The 18,635-nt window shown below is 34.3% G+C and overlaps 1 non-coding gene and 1 pseudogene across 1 annotated transcript; both read left to right on the forward strand.

The window, feature by feature from the left end:
• The first annotated feature begins 6,610 nt into the window (after positions 1-6,610).
• LOC138920021 (olfactory receptor 4C16-like) lies at positions 6,611-7,536 on the forward strand (annotated as a pseudogene).
• A 2,195-nt stretch (positions 7,537-9,731) lies between these two features.
• Positions 9,732-9,861, forward strand: LOC138923309 (small nucleolar RNA SNORA18). The gene has a single exon (XR_011436788.1). It is a non-coding gene; the product is annotated as a small nucleolar RNA SNORA18 (small nucleolar RNA).
• Positions 9,862-18,635: the final 8,774 nt, after the last annotated feature.

Here is an 18,635-nt window from a genome sequence, read left to right on the forward strand (position 1 = left end):
ACACAGTAAGAAATTTTGGAAATGGGTGAATTATACAGTTGGAATTTTATTATAAGAATCCCTTTCTTCTGCTTGTCTTTTGCCTCTGCTTCATTTTGTGTTGGTTCCATTTTCAATCAGGCTTTCTCCACTCATGGTAAGATTAGAGGAGTTCCACATCTGTACTCTCAGAAACTCTATTAGGAAAAATAAAAGACTTTTCTCAATAGCTCAAGCAAAGCACTGAGACTGCATCTTATTTGCTAATAGATACATGACCCAATCATTACAGCCTGGGGGAATGCTTTCTAATTGACCACACAGGAATGATACCCATCTTTGTGAGATAGCACTGCTCATACCTTATGTAATGAAAAGGGAGAAATTGTGGTTTCTCAGAATAAAATCAAGTTTCAGTTACTCCAAGAAGGAAAATGGACTTCTGTCCAGCAAAAACAATCAATTCAGGGCCTATGAGATAGTTTTTTATAACTCATCTTTAGCATCCTTATGATGAAGGCCGGAGAAATCTACAGAAGTATTTAGATATTTTTATAGCAAAACAAATATATACCAAATGTTGAATACATCCTTCTTTGCAGGCTATATTCCACACCACAGCAAGAGAAATATCATCTCTATTATAAGAACAACCTGACATTTCCAATGTCCCAGCTGATGTCTCCCAGGGCTGTTGATTCTAAATGCTGTTGAGGCACATAAATGAAAGGGATTCCTAAAGGAATATTTGTTGTGTCCCAAGACCTGACCTCACATCTACCTCTGTCCTAAATTAGTGATTTTAGTGTAGTTCAGAGAGAATCTCAACCTAGTTCTTTAACCATTACATAGGTAATTTGTCAGAAAAGGTAATTACAAATTGTTACTCAAATTATGTTCAATTAGGCTTGAATTGTTTTAATCATTCACTCACCTAGTAAAAAATTGATAATTTGAAGCACAATGTGAACTGTTGTTTATAAATATTTACTATTGTAGATATGCTGGAGAACAAGATAGTCACAAACCCTACTCTCGATGACTATCTACAATTTCCAGAACTCAATAAGAGTTTGAAGAATAAAATAGGATTTTTTTTTCTGGTTTCTGGTCTTTATGCAACATTTTCTTATTTTCAATTTCTCAATGATTCATCATTTCAATCAGGATGTTCATGTATCTGAGTTTTAGACACTAGTACTCATGCGGCCTTCTTATGCAGAAGATTCACTCACTTCTTCCTGACAGTCTAATCCTTTGGATTTCAAATCACTGTGCTTTCATGATTTACTCATGATCCTTTAAGCATGCTTCTTAAGAGTCTTCAAAAATTCTTTTAAATGTTCATGAAACTCTACATTTTGTTGTTTGCCCACTTCTCCAAACTACCTATTTTCTTTGGGTGACCTCACCCAATCTCATGATTTAAACTATCATTTACCAGTAATGACTTCCCAATCTAGTTCTACAGCCCTAACTTGAGATTCACAATTTAAAAAAAAAAAACAACTGTCTACTGAACATTTTCCCTTGTATATCCTATGACAACCTGACCCTGTCATCATTGCCCTATTATTCTAAACTCCCCAACCTGAGATACCACTGCTAGCCATTAGAAATTTTTTCTTCATCATCACTGTCTAGTACTACCTGGTTTTCAGTTTGGGCTAGTGTCACGAAAATGTGTGGAAAGAAGACAAACCATGGAAAAAGAGAGTTATTAGATCTCCATATTGAACTTATTAAATATGCAATTGGGCAAGCTGCTTAACTTCTGTGAGTTTTAGTTTTCTTTTATATGAAATGTCATTGTTAACACCTACCTCATTGAATAGTTATGTAAATGAAATTATATAACTTATGTAGGGTGATAGAGTCTAATACACAAAATGTATTAAATAAATATTTTGTGAAGTAACATTGTTTCAATAAAGTATATTCCAAAATAAGTGTCTGTTTACTAACATTAATTAGCAAAATAAATAGAAATGAATTTAAAAAATGAGATATCTATTCATTGCTCAGTATGCATGTTAATTCTCAGTATAAATCTGTGGTTCCTTCATGAAGGATGGCTATAGCACACAGAATAGAACTTCTCATTGTGGGACACCATACTGCCTTCCCTGGATTGTACTTGCAAATAAATTACGAGAGCTAGGAAAATGTCTCTCCTAATGCACAGAGGGGTAATTTAGGGAACTAGGTGGGAGCAGAGTAGTTTCCTGCTGATCTACTTTCTCTTCCACCAAAGACACTGTTTTTTCTTCTTTCTCTTCTCTATCACCCTCTCTGCCATCCATTTATGTTTTCCTCTTCTTCCCCTGATATCTTTGCTCAGCATAACACACATAATACCTCTAAACCCTTGTTTGTATTTGGATACCGAGTATGAGGAGGGTTCACTTTCTCTTTTGTGGGCTAAATAGACAAATTAAAAGTTAAATTTATTACAGCATTTGGGATGCTTCTGATAAGCAAAGAAAAGGAAACTTTAGCACATACTACCCTCTAGGATGCTTATATTTTACATCATTATGTCAAAGTATTCCCTCAGGAATTAAGACAGGAAATTTTTTTCCCAGTATTCTGTGGGATGGCTGCTTTCAAAAAGGGATGGAAAGACTTGACACTACTATAGAGTGTTCTAACAGGTAAGTGACAGGTTATTTACATCTTTGTACCCAGAGAGGCATCATTACAGGATAATGCAAATTAGTTTTTAAATATATTTTATGTGTGTTTATATTGCTCCTACTTCTTCTGATAAAGGAACAGATAAAAGAATAATGTTTTTAAAAAGTTTACTCTTAATATAGCAAAATAAATAGAATGAAACAGAAGCTTTAGAATAAAAAGGTCTTTTGAACTCAACAAATATGTTATGAGCACAAAGTATGTGAAAAGCCATCATTGTGTGTGGATACAAGGAGGAATTCCATGCCCTAAGGTTTACCACAGATTCTTGAGATGGCAGAGTAAAAAAGCTCACAAAAGCTTTTCATGTAAGGTAGCTGAGCAAGATAAGTCCTCACTATGGGCATTAAAAGTTAGAAAAGATTATGCCTGATTAGAGCTTAGAGAAAAGGTTAATAGAGGTAGTGACCTTCACATAGCTTCTGCAGAATGTCATCTCCAAGTGACAGCTTTAAATATAATGTTGTTTGTTACAGTATAGAATTACTAATCTCTGCATCTTTCTAAAATGATATCATAAGAATAGAATTTGCAGTTTACATGCATCTCAGATTTAGTTTGAACAACTGAATAACCACTACTCATGTAAAATTCAGAAATGACAATGTGGAGGCTAAAAACTATGTAATGAAGAAGAAAGGTAATGTCCCATATGTGGGGGAGGGGAGCTTTTTCTCATTCTTTAATTTGGGCTTTTGAGGAATAAAGAATCTTGGGTCAACCTGTTAACCTTCCCGCAGAAAATGGCAAATTTTGTGTATACATAAAATGAGATTCTCCCAAAGATAGAATTCTAGTGTAACCAAGTCACGGAGGGTTGAGTAGTTTAAGAGAGAGTTGTTAAGGAGAGTGAAGATTCTTACTGTGGCCGCTGCAATAAAACAGATAGGATAGGTTAGAAAGATCCACCTAACACTCTATTCCACTCTCATCTATTTTCCACCTTTATCTTTCTGCTTTTCTTTCAGCTCTTTTCTGTTACCTCCCCATCCAACACATTGTTTGTTTATTATTGTTTTGACAAATTTAGCCAGTCTAAGGTTGGCTAAACTTGTTTCAGGCAAGTACAATAGTTATTAAGATGTGTTTTTTTATTTGTGTTGTCTTCAGATCATTGTTACACATTTTTTGCGTCAGATTCCTTTGAGAACCTGATGAAAGGTGTTAAAACACCTCTCAAAAATCTGCATATGATCATCTACAAAGACATGAACAAAAACATAACCAATATCAGGAGGATATGACAAACGTCAAGGCTCTTCTCGTATTCTGTAAGGGCCAAGGTTTCATGATAAAAAATAGTTAAATGCTAAGATGATCATTTTTATGGGTGTCAGGGTCTCAAATCTTGCATGGCCATGTGGTGCTGTTCAGACTATACCATATTCTACTCCAGATTGTTGAGATGATTTACTAAGTTATTTAAAATTCATCTCAGTTTTTTTTCTGAATTTATAAATTGGGAGTATGTTTGTCTGTCTACCATGCATAATAGATAGAAGGCCACAGAAATTAATGATGTGAATGCATTTTGTAATCAGAATAGCACTAAACCAATCAGATAAATATATTAAGAAGTAATTGAGAAGGTTCCATTTAAAAACATTTACTCAGCACCCACATTGTTCAAAGCATTGAGTTTTGAACTGTGGATAATAAAATCTGAGAATACATAGTTTTCAAAGATTTTTATTCCAAAAAGGAAGCTAAAGAGAAAGCACATATAAGTAAATTTAACTAATATTATAAGAAAAGCTATCAAAGAAGCCCTTAGGGAACAGGAGAGAGAATTTCATTCATCATAAAGACGTCACTGAAGGCCACCAGAGAAGGTTTCTTAGCAGCTGGGTCCTGGAGTTTTGGGACAGTTGAAGTAGTTAGAAATGAAGTGACATTCTAAGAAGGAAGAAAACTATTGATTGAACTGCTGATTAAATATTTATGAGAACTCATAATTATTAATAAGTTAATGAAAATATATGTATTTATAATTCTTAATCTATCTTAAACAATATATGTCCAGATGTATAAATAAACTTGTTCCTACGGCCATCCCCATGACCAAGTGGTATAGTTCCATGTACTCCACTTCAGTGGCCCAGGTTTGTGGGTTTGGATCCTGGATGTGGACCTCTTCTACTCATCAGCCATGCTGTGGAAGCATTGCATATACAAAAATAGAGGAACACTGGCACACATGTTAGCTCAAGGCCAATCTTCCCCAAACAAAAAATGATACCTCTACCATTGGCAACAGATGTTAGCTCAGGGCAAATATTACTTAACGAAACAATAAAATAAAATAAACTTGTTCTAGAAATGAACATTCTAATGGGGTTGATAGCACAAATGAAAAGTCATACAGTCAAAGGGGTGGCCACAATTATGGGACTTAATTTCAAGTACAAAGATTTCATGATGGATCACTCTTTCAAATTAAGAAGGAAAGAATGAGCTTATTGTTTTGATTATGATACTAAGGATCAGCTTCCTCATAGTTGAAGATCTTTGTCAAAATTTTCATAGTGCAAAGAGAGTTTTTTTAAAATCTGGTATCCTAATATAAATTACTTCACCAGGCACTTTCCTGAGAGTAGTTTTTGGTTTGGAGGAACATAAGGTATATTTCAAGTGGGCTCAGGAGAAGAAAGTTTACCAAGAAAGAGGAAAAGATGTACAATGGAAATTTGCATCTGTTTATGCTATCATAGTCTGTGCTTTGGCCACTTACAACTTTCAAGACAGTGTATTGAAGAGGAACACAATGAGATACGTAAGCCTTCCAAATTTTTCAAGTGCATATAGTCCCTTTCAAAATTATCTTGAAAAGAAAGATGTAGATAAAAGTTTTCTTCTAAGAAGTGAAGGCAGTGATAGTATTCCTTTCTAAGTTTGAAAAAAGAGAAATATGCATTGAAATAAATTAAATTTCAAAGTTAAATCATCATTGACTTAGCCAGGACAGAAATAAATTGAATGAAGTCAGTTACTGACTGTCCACTACTCTTGTTGCCTAAAATTATATCTCGTTCCCTCCTCTGAATCTCTGGTTTGTTACAAGAACAAAGGAATTTTCAGGTGCTTGGATAATACAAACTCTACTGGAGATTACAACCATCATCTGATCCTACATGAACTGTGTGGTGTCCTCCCAAAATCACTTCAGATGTAAAATGTTTAAGTTAAACACTTGAATTATGAAAACAATAACTGTTGAGTTTTAACACCCCTCTTTCATTTATATGCAACCTTAGGGACTTTGGGTCCTCTAAGGGGTGTCTTTCAGAAATGGGAAAAAGAAAAATGTAGAAATAAGGATATTTGAGATATTGCCAACTATTAAGGAATATTCACTTTTCTACATTAGTATATATCAAATACTAAATATCATAAGAGCACCACAAGGTAACATCATATTTTTAGAGAATATAAGTACTTCCTGTTTCTCTTTTCAAGCTCTAATATCTGGAAATTGGCATCCAGTGAAGGGAAGCATAATACATATTAAAAAATAGACATTTCTAGAATTATGTGTAACAAATATACAATGATAAATATATGTGTAAAGAAGATATTCTTTATGGGTAGGGGCTGGGGTATAATTTTCAATTTATATTATGAACTTCCAAAAGTAGTCAGATATATCCAAAATCCCAAGTGATACACCATCCGAATATGAATGCCAATTTATTAAATATGGAAAAATCATGAAATTAATAATAAATGGAGCCACATTACAAACTGTGGAACAAAGTGTTGAGGTGAGTTACTAAGAAGCAATAGCTAAAATGCCCATGATAAGGAACATTTATTTTTGTTAAAATATTCCATAACATCATATATCACACTATACGTTACACATACAACCCTGAATTAATTCCCTTATTTTTTGCAGATGAACCATTTCACACTCCTTCTTCTCATTCAAGAAATCATGCAGCTGAATAATAATGCGACTGAGTTCATTCTGCTTGGGTTAACCCAGGAACCTGTTAGGAAGAAAATAGTGTTTGTCACTTTCTTACTTATCTATTTGGGGACTTTGCTGGATAACTTTCTGATTATTACTACCATCAAGACCAGCCGGGCACTTGGAAGTCCAATGTATTTCTTCCTTTTCCACTTATCTTTATCTCATACCTTCCTCTCTACATCCATAGGCCCTAGAATGATTGTGGATGCCCTTTTGAAGAAGACCACTATCTCTTTCAATGAGTGCATGATCCAAGTCTTTTCATCACATTTCTTTGGCTGCCTGGAGATCTTCATCCTAATTATCATGGCTGTTGACTGCTATGTGGCCATCTGTAAGCCCCTATGCTACACGATCAGCATGAGCCATCAAGTCTGTGGTACATTGGTGACTGTTGCCTGGGTGGGGTCCTATGCACATTCTTCAGCTCAGATTTTCTGGCCTTGAGTTTACCCTTCTGTGGTCCCAATGTGATTGATCACTATTTCTGTGAATTGCAGCCTTTGTTGAAACTTGCCTGTGCAGACACCTACGTGGTCAATCTCTTGGTATCCAACAGTGGGGCCATTTGTACAGTGAGTTTTGTCATGGTGATGTTCTCGTATGTTATCATCTTGTGTTCTCTGAGAAACCACAGTGCTGAAGGGAGGAAAAAAGCCCTCTCAACTTGCATTTCTCACATCATCGTGGTCATCTTGTTCTTCGGTCCTTTCATATTTATATACACACGGCCTGCAACCACCTTCTCCATGGGCAAGATGATAGCTGTGTTTTATACAATTGGAACACCTTTGTTCAATCCTCTGATTTATACACTGAGAAATGCAGAAGTGAAAAATGCCATGAGGAAAATATGGAACATGAAGTTGATCTCAGGTGACAAATGATTAATAGAAGTTTCAAGTTTTCTTTATCATTAGGATTGATCAAAAAAGTCCATAGGGAATATCTTCCTCTTATTTTATAGTTAACATAATCCTAAAGTGGGGCATAAGAAATAGTTTCTTCAAGAAGATAGGCAATATGAACACATATACTGATTAACATTGATTCAACTTTCTATAGAAAAAGAGACAGCCCCAGGTAGAAACAGTCATGTAAGACATATGCTTTACTCTGCCTCTCTTGCCTGCATAATAGCACTGTGTTTTGATCTAGTATTATCTCTGCCCTTCCTCATATTGATTCTTTGTGTTCTCTATTTATACTTACATTTCTATATGCTTATATCAACAGCCTGGCAAGGTTTCCTCCAAACTGTTCGTTTATTAAATACTGTGGGATCATAATGTCTGACAATGAACCTTCAACTTGGTTGTCCTTCCTGACTCAAAGAAAGCACCAGATGTAAATAATTAATAGAAGCTTCATGTTGTAAAGGACAAGACATGTAATGTAGATAATCTCTCTTCTATGTCCAGTGGTTATACTTTGAATTATTATCACATGTTTACTAAGATCCTTCTAGAAGTGTGACAGAACACTGTGACAACATTCACCCTTCTGAAGGAGTCTTTTTTATCTTACTAAGATTCTGATTATTTAGGTTATAGTCAATATTATTCTGTTTGTAAAAATTACTTTTTTCTCCTAAAATGATCCATTCTAATTTTGAGGAAGTTTTAAGTTTTCTCTTGAATCATCCCAATTATAATAATTTGTTCATAAGATTAGATTCTTATGATTATGGCATAGATGACCCAAATTAATATGGATATATTTATATGGCCTATAAGAGTATATGCAGTTGATAGTAGGGAACTTGAAAATAAGAATTGATTAAAGAAAGAATATTGTAACCCAGAGGAGGATGTTTTAGGCTTTGGAACAAAAGAGTTACATCACTGATATGAATTATTTTAGTTAGATTTGATATAATCCAGAAAAGAGAGTAATTTGAATGAGACTGTGATATTTGAATGAAAATTATGTTTATGCAATGGAGATGGATATCACCATTTGTCACCATCCATCAACACCACAGACTAATTGTATGAACAGTAAGAATCTTCTGATTTCAATTTCTCCTCTTATTTGTATTTTTATCCATAGAGAAAATTCAATGAGTATTTTTGTTTATTTGGAACTTGTATCTCTATTTATAAATTACTTAACTTTATTAAGATTACTAGTTTTGTATTAATTTTCTTGTATCAGGAACTTTAGAATTTCTTTAGCTTGAGAAAATGATCATCTATTTCTCCATGAGGGAATGTAAAACTGTGAATTCCACAATAAACTCTAGTGACATATACACATCCCTTTTTTCAGATTCTATGAATTTCAAGGCTACTTCATCTCAAGGATGTATTATTGATCACAGCTGCTGGAGTTTGATTCTGATCTTGTAAGCTTTGCAAAATAGTCAATTCCAGTTGGCATAGTTTTAGTTGATGTCCTCTTCTATTTCAAGGCATAGTAATTATAAAAAGGGGTGTATATTGGATCCAATTTACGTGCCTCCCCAGATACACTCTATCTAATATATCTTATGGACATACTTTTAACACAGAGCTTTCATGCCCACTGTTGCCACATATCCTGCCCACAGAGATTATGGTCTAATTTTTGTCCAGGGTTTTATAATAAAAATGATAGAACTGTAAAAATGACTGAACATGCAACCTCACCAGGAATGTTTTGTTGAAGTCAGTATTCTGATAAGAAAATAGTTGAACTCTGAGATCTAGACAGACATAATTGTGCAGGGCAGGGTGAAAACCATGAAATCACAAATTATCTTGCATCCTCCTGATTATCATAAGTAGCCTCCTCTCCCTTGAAAGAGAGGAAGGAACAGTTTTCCTTAGCCTAGACACCATGCCATTACCTTATTTGAAGAAGTTGTCATGCAATGGTATTTGCTTTCCTTCTGGGCTTCCTCCTACACCCCTTATTGCTTCCAACCAGCTAACCAGGGGAAAGCTGCAAGAAAGTCTAAATACCAATGTACATTCTAGCTCTAGGATAAAATGAAATGCATGAGAAAATTGCAGGACTTTGCTGCTAAGTACAAGTGTGAACCATGGGAGCACTTCATTACGGGAGATTTTAACAAAGAATGGCAAAATATAAATCTTGGATTGAGGTCTATCCAATGGGGCTTTTTCTGTAGACTCACATTATTGGAAATGTCTCATCAAGTAACTATGAGGTTTGCTTTACTCACAGAACTATTTGTTAGATCTGTGGGAAAGAACTACAATACAGAGTTCCTAAAAGTATAAAAGACCCAATAGTTGACTTTTTTTAATCTTAGGTATTGACAGTGTCTTAAATATCTGTACTATTCTTTGGTGTGGAAGCTTAGGAGTGAATATTATTTGAACTTAATTCATATTTAGAAGACCCTAAAGTAAATTTCTTGAAGAAATTAATTCCCAAAGTTTCTAGGTGGGTCATTTTTGAAGTGTGTCATCAGTATATCCATATTCAAGTGGAGATAAACTCAACTAAAAAATTGTGGGCTGACTAACATGACAACTGTGGATTAAACATGGGTTATATTTATTGACTTTAGCCAGAAGAAATGATGAAATTCGGCCATTTGTGACAATGTGGATGGACCTTGAGGGTATTATGCTGAGTGAAATAAGTCAGAGGGAGACAGTAAAATTCCACATGATCCCTGTCATAAGTAGAAGATAAAAACAATGACAAACAAACACATAGCATTGGAGATTCGATTGGTGGTTACCATGGGGGAAGGACGGGGAGGACAAAAGGGGTAATTAGGCTCACATGTGAGGGGATAGAATATGATTAGTTTTCAGGTGGTGAACATGATGTAATCTACACAGAATTTGAAATATATTATGATGTACATCCACAAATAAATAAATAAGAAAAAAATAGGTGTTAATCACTATAAACTTCCCTCTTACCAATACTTTTGGGACATCCCATAATTCCTGGTATGTTATGTTTTCATTTTAATTTGTCTTAGACATTTTCCAATTTCCGTTTGATTTCCTCTTTTGCTCAATGGTTATTCAAGAGTGTTTTATTTTAATTTCAATGAATTTGTGAATTTTTCTATTTTCTCTTGTTATTGATTTCTTGTTTCACTCCACTGTGCTCAGAAAAGATATTTGGAATGATTTCAGTCTTCTTAAGTTTGTTAAGACTTATTTCGTGCCCTAACATATGGTCTATCCTGAAGAAAATTCTGTGTGCTCTTTAAAAGGATATGTGTATTGCTACTGTTGGTGGAATGTTCTGGATGTGTCTGTTAGGTACATCTCACCAATAGTATTCTAGTCTGTTGTTTCCTTATTGATTTTCTGTTTAAATGTTCTGTCCATTTTTGTAAGTGGGATATCAATACATTCTATTGTTATTGTATTCCTGTGTATTTATCCCTTTAGATCCATCAATATTCACTTTATGTATTTTGATCCTCTGATTTTGGATGCATATATATTTATATTTTTATAATTTCCTATGGAAATGACTCGTCGTTTGTAATGACTTTGTCTCTATTGCCTATTTTATATTTGATGATACTGTAGTCATCCTGTCCTCTACTGGTTACCAATTACATGGAATATCTTACTGTATCATTTCATTTTCAGTCTATGCGTGTTCTTAAATTTAAAATAGGTCTACTGTAGATAGCATATAGTTAGATTTTTTAAAATTTTTTTAACATTGTGGAGCTTCCTCAAAACATTAAAAGTAGAACTACCATATGATCCAGCAATTTCACTTCTTGATATTTATCAAAAAAAAAGCAAAACTGCTAATTCAAAAAGATATATGCACCTGCATGCTCGTTGCAGCATTATTTACAATAACCAAGATATGGAAACAGCCTAAGTGGTTGAATGGATAAAGAAGATGTGGCATATATATACACACATACGCAAATATATGCATATATATGCAAATTATCCATGATCAGTAACATCATTTAAGTTAATGCTTGCAATTATATAATAATATCTCAATTAAGGATTGTTTTCATACAGAAAACACAATCTAACATATATATTCATTAATGGTATTTATATAGCATAGAAGAGTAAACTGTAAAAAACTTGGGTATATAAATATGCGGCTTAATAATATATACTTCTATTACATAATAAATTAGTATAAATAATTCAAGTAAAATATTTTAAAACATGGTGACATGTCAAATGTTCCCTTGTGAACGTAACTTTTTAAAATAGACTTTATTTTTTAGTGCAGTTTTAGGCTTACAGAAAAGTTTCACAAAAAGTACAGAGAGTTCCCACATATCTTCTCTGCCCCCCTCAGTTTCCCCATTTACTGACATATAGCATCAGTTTCGTATATTTGCTACATTGGTAAACCAATATTGTTACACTTGTACTAAAGTTCATAGTTTACGTTAGGGCTTACAGTTTGTATTGTACAGTTTTATGGGGTTTGGGTTATGCATTATGTCATGTTTCCATCAGTCCAGTATCATAAATATTTGTTCTCCGTCACTAAAAATGACTTGTGCTCCATCTATTCATCTCTTCTCCTCTCTCATTGAATCCCTAGCAATGACTGGTTTTTTACAGTTCCCACAGTTTTGCCTTTTTCAGAAAGGAAATTTATAATTCATAACTGTCATGTAAATATTGCCATTTTGAAACATAAATATCCTTCTTAAGGTTATCTCGTTCATTGTTTTATTCTATTAATATTTTAAAATTCAATAACATCAATTGATTACTCTCTCTACTTGTAGACCATATTAATATATCACCCTTAATTTGGACCAGCTATGCTACAATTAATTCGGATGATTCAAAAGAACACTTAATACCACCCCCTGTCCCGAAGAAAGAATCAAGTTGGGAGTATAAAGTAGATTTTACCAAAAGAATGCTATTCTGAGTACAAAACCAACAGTCACAGCATTCCTAAGATCCAAGACCTACTTCAGGACGGTGAATTTTCTCACAGTTCGAGAAAGATCTAAGTAAACACAAGCTTAGAATTTGCAGTAAATGCTCAAGAATTGGAAAGAGGATCACTAGATTTTATCTTCTTCCTTACTACATGGACTTTTTACAGTTATTTGAATCTGATACTTTCTGCTGAATCAGGAAGAACAATTAAGTTGAAGGTTGATGACCAAATGTGTCAAGACAGAAGCGTCTAATAAATGAAACCCTTTGGAAGAGGTAAAAGTAGCTAGGCTGTAGAGATAAGCATGGGGAGGAGGTTAATCTAGAAGCAGAAAGCATCAGTAGTCACCATTATGAAGAACAGCTAAAACACTAGATAAAAACCATAGGTGACAATAGGAAGGCAAAAGTCAGAGAAACAGCAGTGAACCACTAAGGCAATGGGCCTTCCATACCAGACTATACCTGGTGCTGTCACTTCCCCTTCATAAATTTGACTCGACACTAACCAGCTTATGTGTTCACATTCTTTATTTTCCTGAAGGAAGTAACTCTCATGCCCCAAGTTAGGATTATAAAACTCCACAATAAGAATATCATATTCTCTATGAACTTTTAGGTCAATCCAAACTATTAAGAAAAATTTAAAACTGCCATTCTTCTTTTGGCATCTGAGACGAACTTCTTGTTCCACAACTTTCTCATTGCATTTTCCAATTCTCCATTTCTCAGTGTACAAATCAGAAGGTTGAACAAAGGTTTTCCAATTGACAGGTGTCTTCTTGTCCATAAGGAAGGTGATTGCAGGGTATGTTTATATAAATATATAAGGGCCAAAGAACACGATGATCACTATGATGTGGGAGATACAGGTGGAGAAGGCTTTTCTTATTCCTTCAGCACTGTGGTTTCTCAGAGAACGCAAGATGAGAACATAGGAGAACATCACCATGACAAAACTCACTATACAGATGGTCTCACTATTTGACACTAAGAGTAGATTTACCACGTAAGTGTCTGTACAGGTAAGTTTCAACAAAGGCTGCAAGTCACAGAAATAGTGATCAATCACGTTGGGACCAGAAAAATGTAAACTCAAGGTCATAAAAATCTGATCTGAAGAATGTACACAGGACCCCACCCAGGCCACAGCCACTAGTGAACCACAGACTTGATAACTCATCTTAGTTGTGTAGCACAGGGACTTACAGGTGGCTACAGAGTGTTAAAAAGCCATGAGAATTAGGATCAATATCTCTAGGCTACCAAAGTTATACATTAAAAAGACATGGATCATGCACTCACTGAAAGAGATAGCGGTCTTCTTCAAAAGTTCAGCCACAATCATTCTAGAGGATATGGACGTAGAGAAGCAGGTGCCAGATAAGGATAATTGGAAAAGGAAGTACATTGGACTTCCATGTGCCTAGCTGGTCTAATAATCAGCAAGTTATCTAACAATGTGCCCAAATGGAAAATCAAGAAAGGGACAAACTCTTTTCTTCCTTACAGGATCCTTAGTTTACCCAAGCAGAATGAACTCAATCACATTATTGTTCAGCTGAATGATTTCATGAATGAGAAGAAGGGATGAATGTGAACTAAATTGTGTGAAAAAATAAAGGAACTAACGTAAGTTGTGCCATGAGATATTATGGGATAGTTAAAGCAAGTTAATTCTTGGTACTATGGGAAATCATGGAATATTTTACGCAAAAGTAAATACTATTCATGAAGTACATTCTGACAGATTTCTCAACGTCACTTCCATACTTTGTTCCTAAATTTTTAATGACAAGTTCAGTGGGCACATTGAGTCTCAAATAAACTTGTGGATGTGATACTTTTCCTACAGTGATCTTCAAATACGACCCTTTTTTAGCTTTAACATTATGTTGACTAATTTTGCCAATTTAATACATACAAAATTAAGAGCTAACCCTCATTTTATTATTTTCTTCAGTTTTGCCTTTTTTTAAAACTGCTGCCAATCCTCCTCTTTTTGCTGAGGAAGACTGGCCTTGAGCTAACATTTGTGTCCATATTCCTCTACTTTACATGTGGGATTCCTACCACAGCATGGCTTGCAAAGTGGTGCCATGTCTGCACCCAGGATCCAAGCCAGCAAATGCCAGGCCACCAAAGCAGAACGTGTGCACTTAACTGCTGTGCCACTGGGCTGGAGCCTTCAGTTTTCTATTTTAGTCAGTCTTGGAGCTCATGTTTTGCATGGTGCATCACTTGGCACTTAGGATATACATGGCTGCCCATGTATGTTCAAGAACATTAATAAACAATGCACATACCACTCCCAACAAGATAAAGAATGTGATCTTTATATAGTCCTTTATACAATATTGTTACAAACATTTATACAAATAATATATTTTCTAGAAATACATAATGTTCTCCACTTCTCTGCACATTATATCCCAGATATTCCACTTGAATGCAGAAACAGGAAACACTTATAATCTTTGAATAATCTACTGCATACTTTAAGCACTATTATGATATTAGTTCTTGGCAAATACTAATAGACAGAAATGAACACTCTTTAATTGTTAATATATCAAATATCCCCATTTTTATCTGTCTTTCATCAGTTTCTGGAAAGCACCCCTTAGAGCTCCTGAAGTGACACTCCTAAATTAAAGAAGGGATATTACTTAATAGTTTGTTTTCACAATTCAAGTTTTTAGCTTAAGCATTGTAGACCTAGAGTGGTTGTGCTTTTGGGTGTAACCAGGCAAATGGTTTAGGACCAAATCTTGACTGTAATCACCCAAGCCCCACCTTCATGAAACAATGAAATGGAGTAGAGAAGAAGAAAGGGCAGGGAGATGTGGCTTTAGAAAGAGGGATATTAGGTCATCAGTAACTGATTTATTTATTTTTTTATTTCTGTCTTAGCAAAGTCAACGATTATTAAATGTTGAAGTGTCACTTCTTTCAATGAAGATTTCTTTTCTTTTTCAAATTTGAAAACAAATATTATAATTGCCCTTATTTCCGAGACCAAAGTCTTTCTCCAGATATTTCCTGCCAAGTTGATATTGGACGAGGCACTGTATGAAAGTAAAAATATAAACTGAAATAAAGTATATTTAAATATAATCTGGAAGGCTTACTTATCCTATTGTCTCTCTCCCCAATCTCACCCAAAACTTCAATATATTGCCTTGTAAGTTGTGAGTTGACCAATGCTCAGCCTGTGATAGACTAACACAATAATAGTTATATATTTTTTCACTCTTTTAGTACATTTTCTTCTCAATAGACCTGAAATTTCTCTCATCTTCCTCAAAATCAAAAACAACTCTTGGGAAAAAGCCTGATGAGGTTATTCACTTTGGAGTGTCAATGATAAAAAAAAAAAAGAAAAGTCTTTTTGGACTTTGTGATCCAGGACAAACATCTGAAACAATGAGAAATAAGTCTTGGCATCATGACCATTACAATGAGTTTATCATTTCTTTTGTTCACTTAAATGAGAGATGTGTCATATAATATTAGCATTTGAAACTGTGGTAGGCAGTGGAAGCAAGATGATGTGAAATTCTCTCATGCTCTATTCAGTCAGTGATTTTGGTCACACACTAGAGAGTGTAGTTTTTGGTATGGATATTATCAATTCTATTAACCTGTTTCCAGGATAAATTTAATTCTTTCTTACTTTTGGACATATGTACTTAAAATGACATATAATATTTTTATAATATTTTATTCATTTATAATTTATATTTATATATAATTATATTTATAATATAATTATATTTTATACATAACAATACATACAATAATTATAAATTATTTTATTTATTTATACTATAGTTATAAATAATAAGTATATTTAATTTGTTTAACAATAATTGTGGGTCTTTGTCAAATATTTAATCAATAGTTTCTTGATGACATTAAAAGTCTAGACCCAAATCTGCATCTGCAATGCTCAATTCTAGCCTTTTATGTTCCAAAAAATTTAGACTACTTTAGTCATATATTTATTAATTTCTCTGAGAAATATTCTCTGTGGCCTCAAGCATACTTCAGGGAATCTCCTCCTATGTTAAACAAAGGAAGTTTAATCTATTTAGTAATCTATAATACCCTCTGATCTAGAAAAAGGACAATATCGTTCTCAAATCAACAAATATTTATTGAATTCTGTGTATAAACAGGGTATGTTCACCATGTAATGGGGCTATACTAAGATTAGTAAATATAACAAGTGTGATCTCTGTAATAAAAGTAATGTAGTAGCCAAGGATTTAAAATAGCTAGTTGTAGCAGCAACTCGCATGTAATATAGAGGAAAATTGGCAAAGATGTTAGCTCATGGCAAATCTTCCTCAGGAAAAAACATAAATAAAAATAAAAAAATAAATAGTTGTACAGGATGCAAACTCCTCTTGTCCTCTCCTTTCTCGCTGTAATATCTTTCTATTTGTAGCTGCTTCAACCTTCTGTGAACTTTAGGATCAAAATGCTGAGAAACATCCTTTAAAGGGCTTTCAGTGATTGCCTGTGAGAAGGAAAATTCATTCCCCTGTTCTCTAAACACTTGCTTTATAGCTTTTCTTATATTATTAGATACTATTGCCTTAACACAAAAAAATGAATGTGCTTATTTTAGTTTCCTTCCTGGAGTTAGAATATTGAAAACTATGTGTTCTCAGGATTTTATTCTGCATTGTTTCAACTCAATGCCTTGTACTTTGGGGGTGCTCAGTAAGAGCTTTTAAATTGAATGTTTTCTACTACCCCCTTAAAACGTGATCATATTTACCTCATTTTTGTTGCACCATACTGATTACAAAACACATTCACAACATAAATTTGCTGTGGCTTTCTGTCTACTGTGTAGGTTAGAGAGAGAAATATGCTTCTAATTTATACAGCCAGGAAAAGGAAAAAAAAACCTGAGATCAATTTTAAATAACTTTTGAATAATTGTACAACTGGAGTAGAGGATGTCATACTCTGAACACTACCACATGGCATGTAAGACATTGAAACTCTGATACCCATATAATGATCATATTAAAGCACTTTTTAAATGAATCCTAAGTCCTTAGGGGTGCAAGAAGGTCCATTTTTCATATATTCCTAATATTTATTCTTGTTTTTATGTGTGATATATGTATAATCATGTCAAATCTTTTTTCAAAGGTGCATTAACACCTTTCATCAGGTTCTCAATGGAATCTGATACAAGAGGTTACAACAATCCAAAGACAAAACGGCATCAGTAACCTAGCATATCTTCCAATAACTACTATAGTCACCTCAACTCTTCAAACAAGATAAGGCAAGTTTGAAGTGGCTAAATTTGTCAAAACAAGGATAAGAGAATGTGTTGGTTTAGGAATGGGTGCATGACAAAGAAGTATTAAAAAAAAAGCAGGTGGGAAAAGGTGGAGAATTGAGGATGGTGAAATACAAGTTGTTAGTTGGCTCCTTCTGTGTTTCTGTTTTACTGCAGATGCTACAGTGGGAAACACTTAGGCACTGTCTCTTCAACCATCCACTACTCGCCTGAATCATGTGTCAGCTACAGCTGAGTCATGTGTCAACCACACCTGAGTCAAGTGTCAGCCACAACTGAAGCACATGCCACACACACCTGAATGACCTTTGAGCCGCACATGAGTCGCGTTCCAGCCTAGCTGAGCTACACTAGCCTCCTATCTTTGGGAGAATCCCTATACTTACTTTATTTCTGCACAGAATTTACCATATTCTGTGAGAATGTTAGCAAGTTGCCTTGAGATTCTTTACCTCTTAAATGCCCAAAGAAAAGAGTAATGTAATTTATTCTTCTGAGCTCCTCACTCTGGGTACTGACTCACATAATTTCTGCTTATCTGTTCAGGAGATGGCCTGGAAACAGCTTTAACAGAGAACCAAAAATTCATCATGAATCTCTATACCCAATACTTACGTTTCCTATATCTGTTTGCCCCAAATTACATGAAATTAATATTTATTTGTTCCTCTTTTCAAATCTTCTAAAGAGAGCAGGAGTCTTGTGGAGAGGGAAGTAGATAATATCACACGTGAAAGAACATTGGACAAGGACAAATATTGATGAAAAGGGAAGATTTTTACCCAAAATA

Source organism: Equus caballus, chromosome 2 (genome assembly GCF_041296265.1).
Source record: "Equus caballus isolate H_3958 breed thoroughbred chromosome 2, TB-T2T, whole genome shotgun sequence".
In the NCBI taxonomy this organism is placed as follows: Eukaryota; Metazoa; Chordata; class Mammalia; order Perissodactyla; family Equidae; genus Equus; species Equus caballus.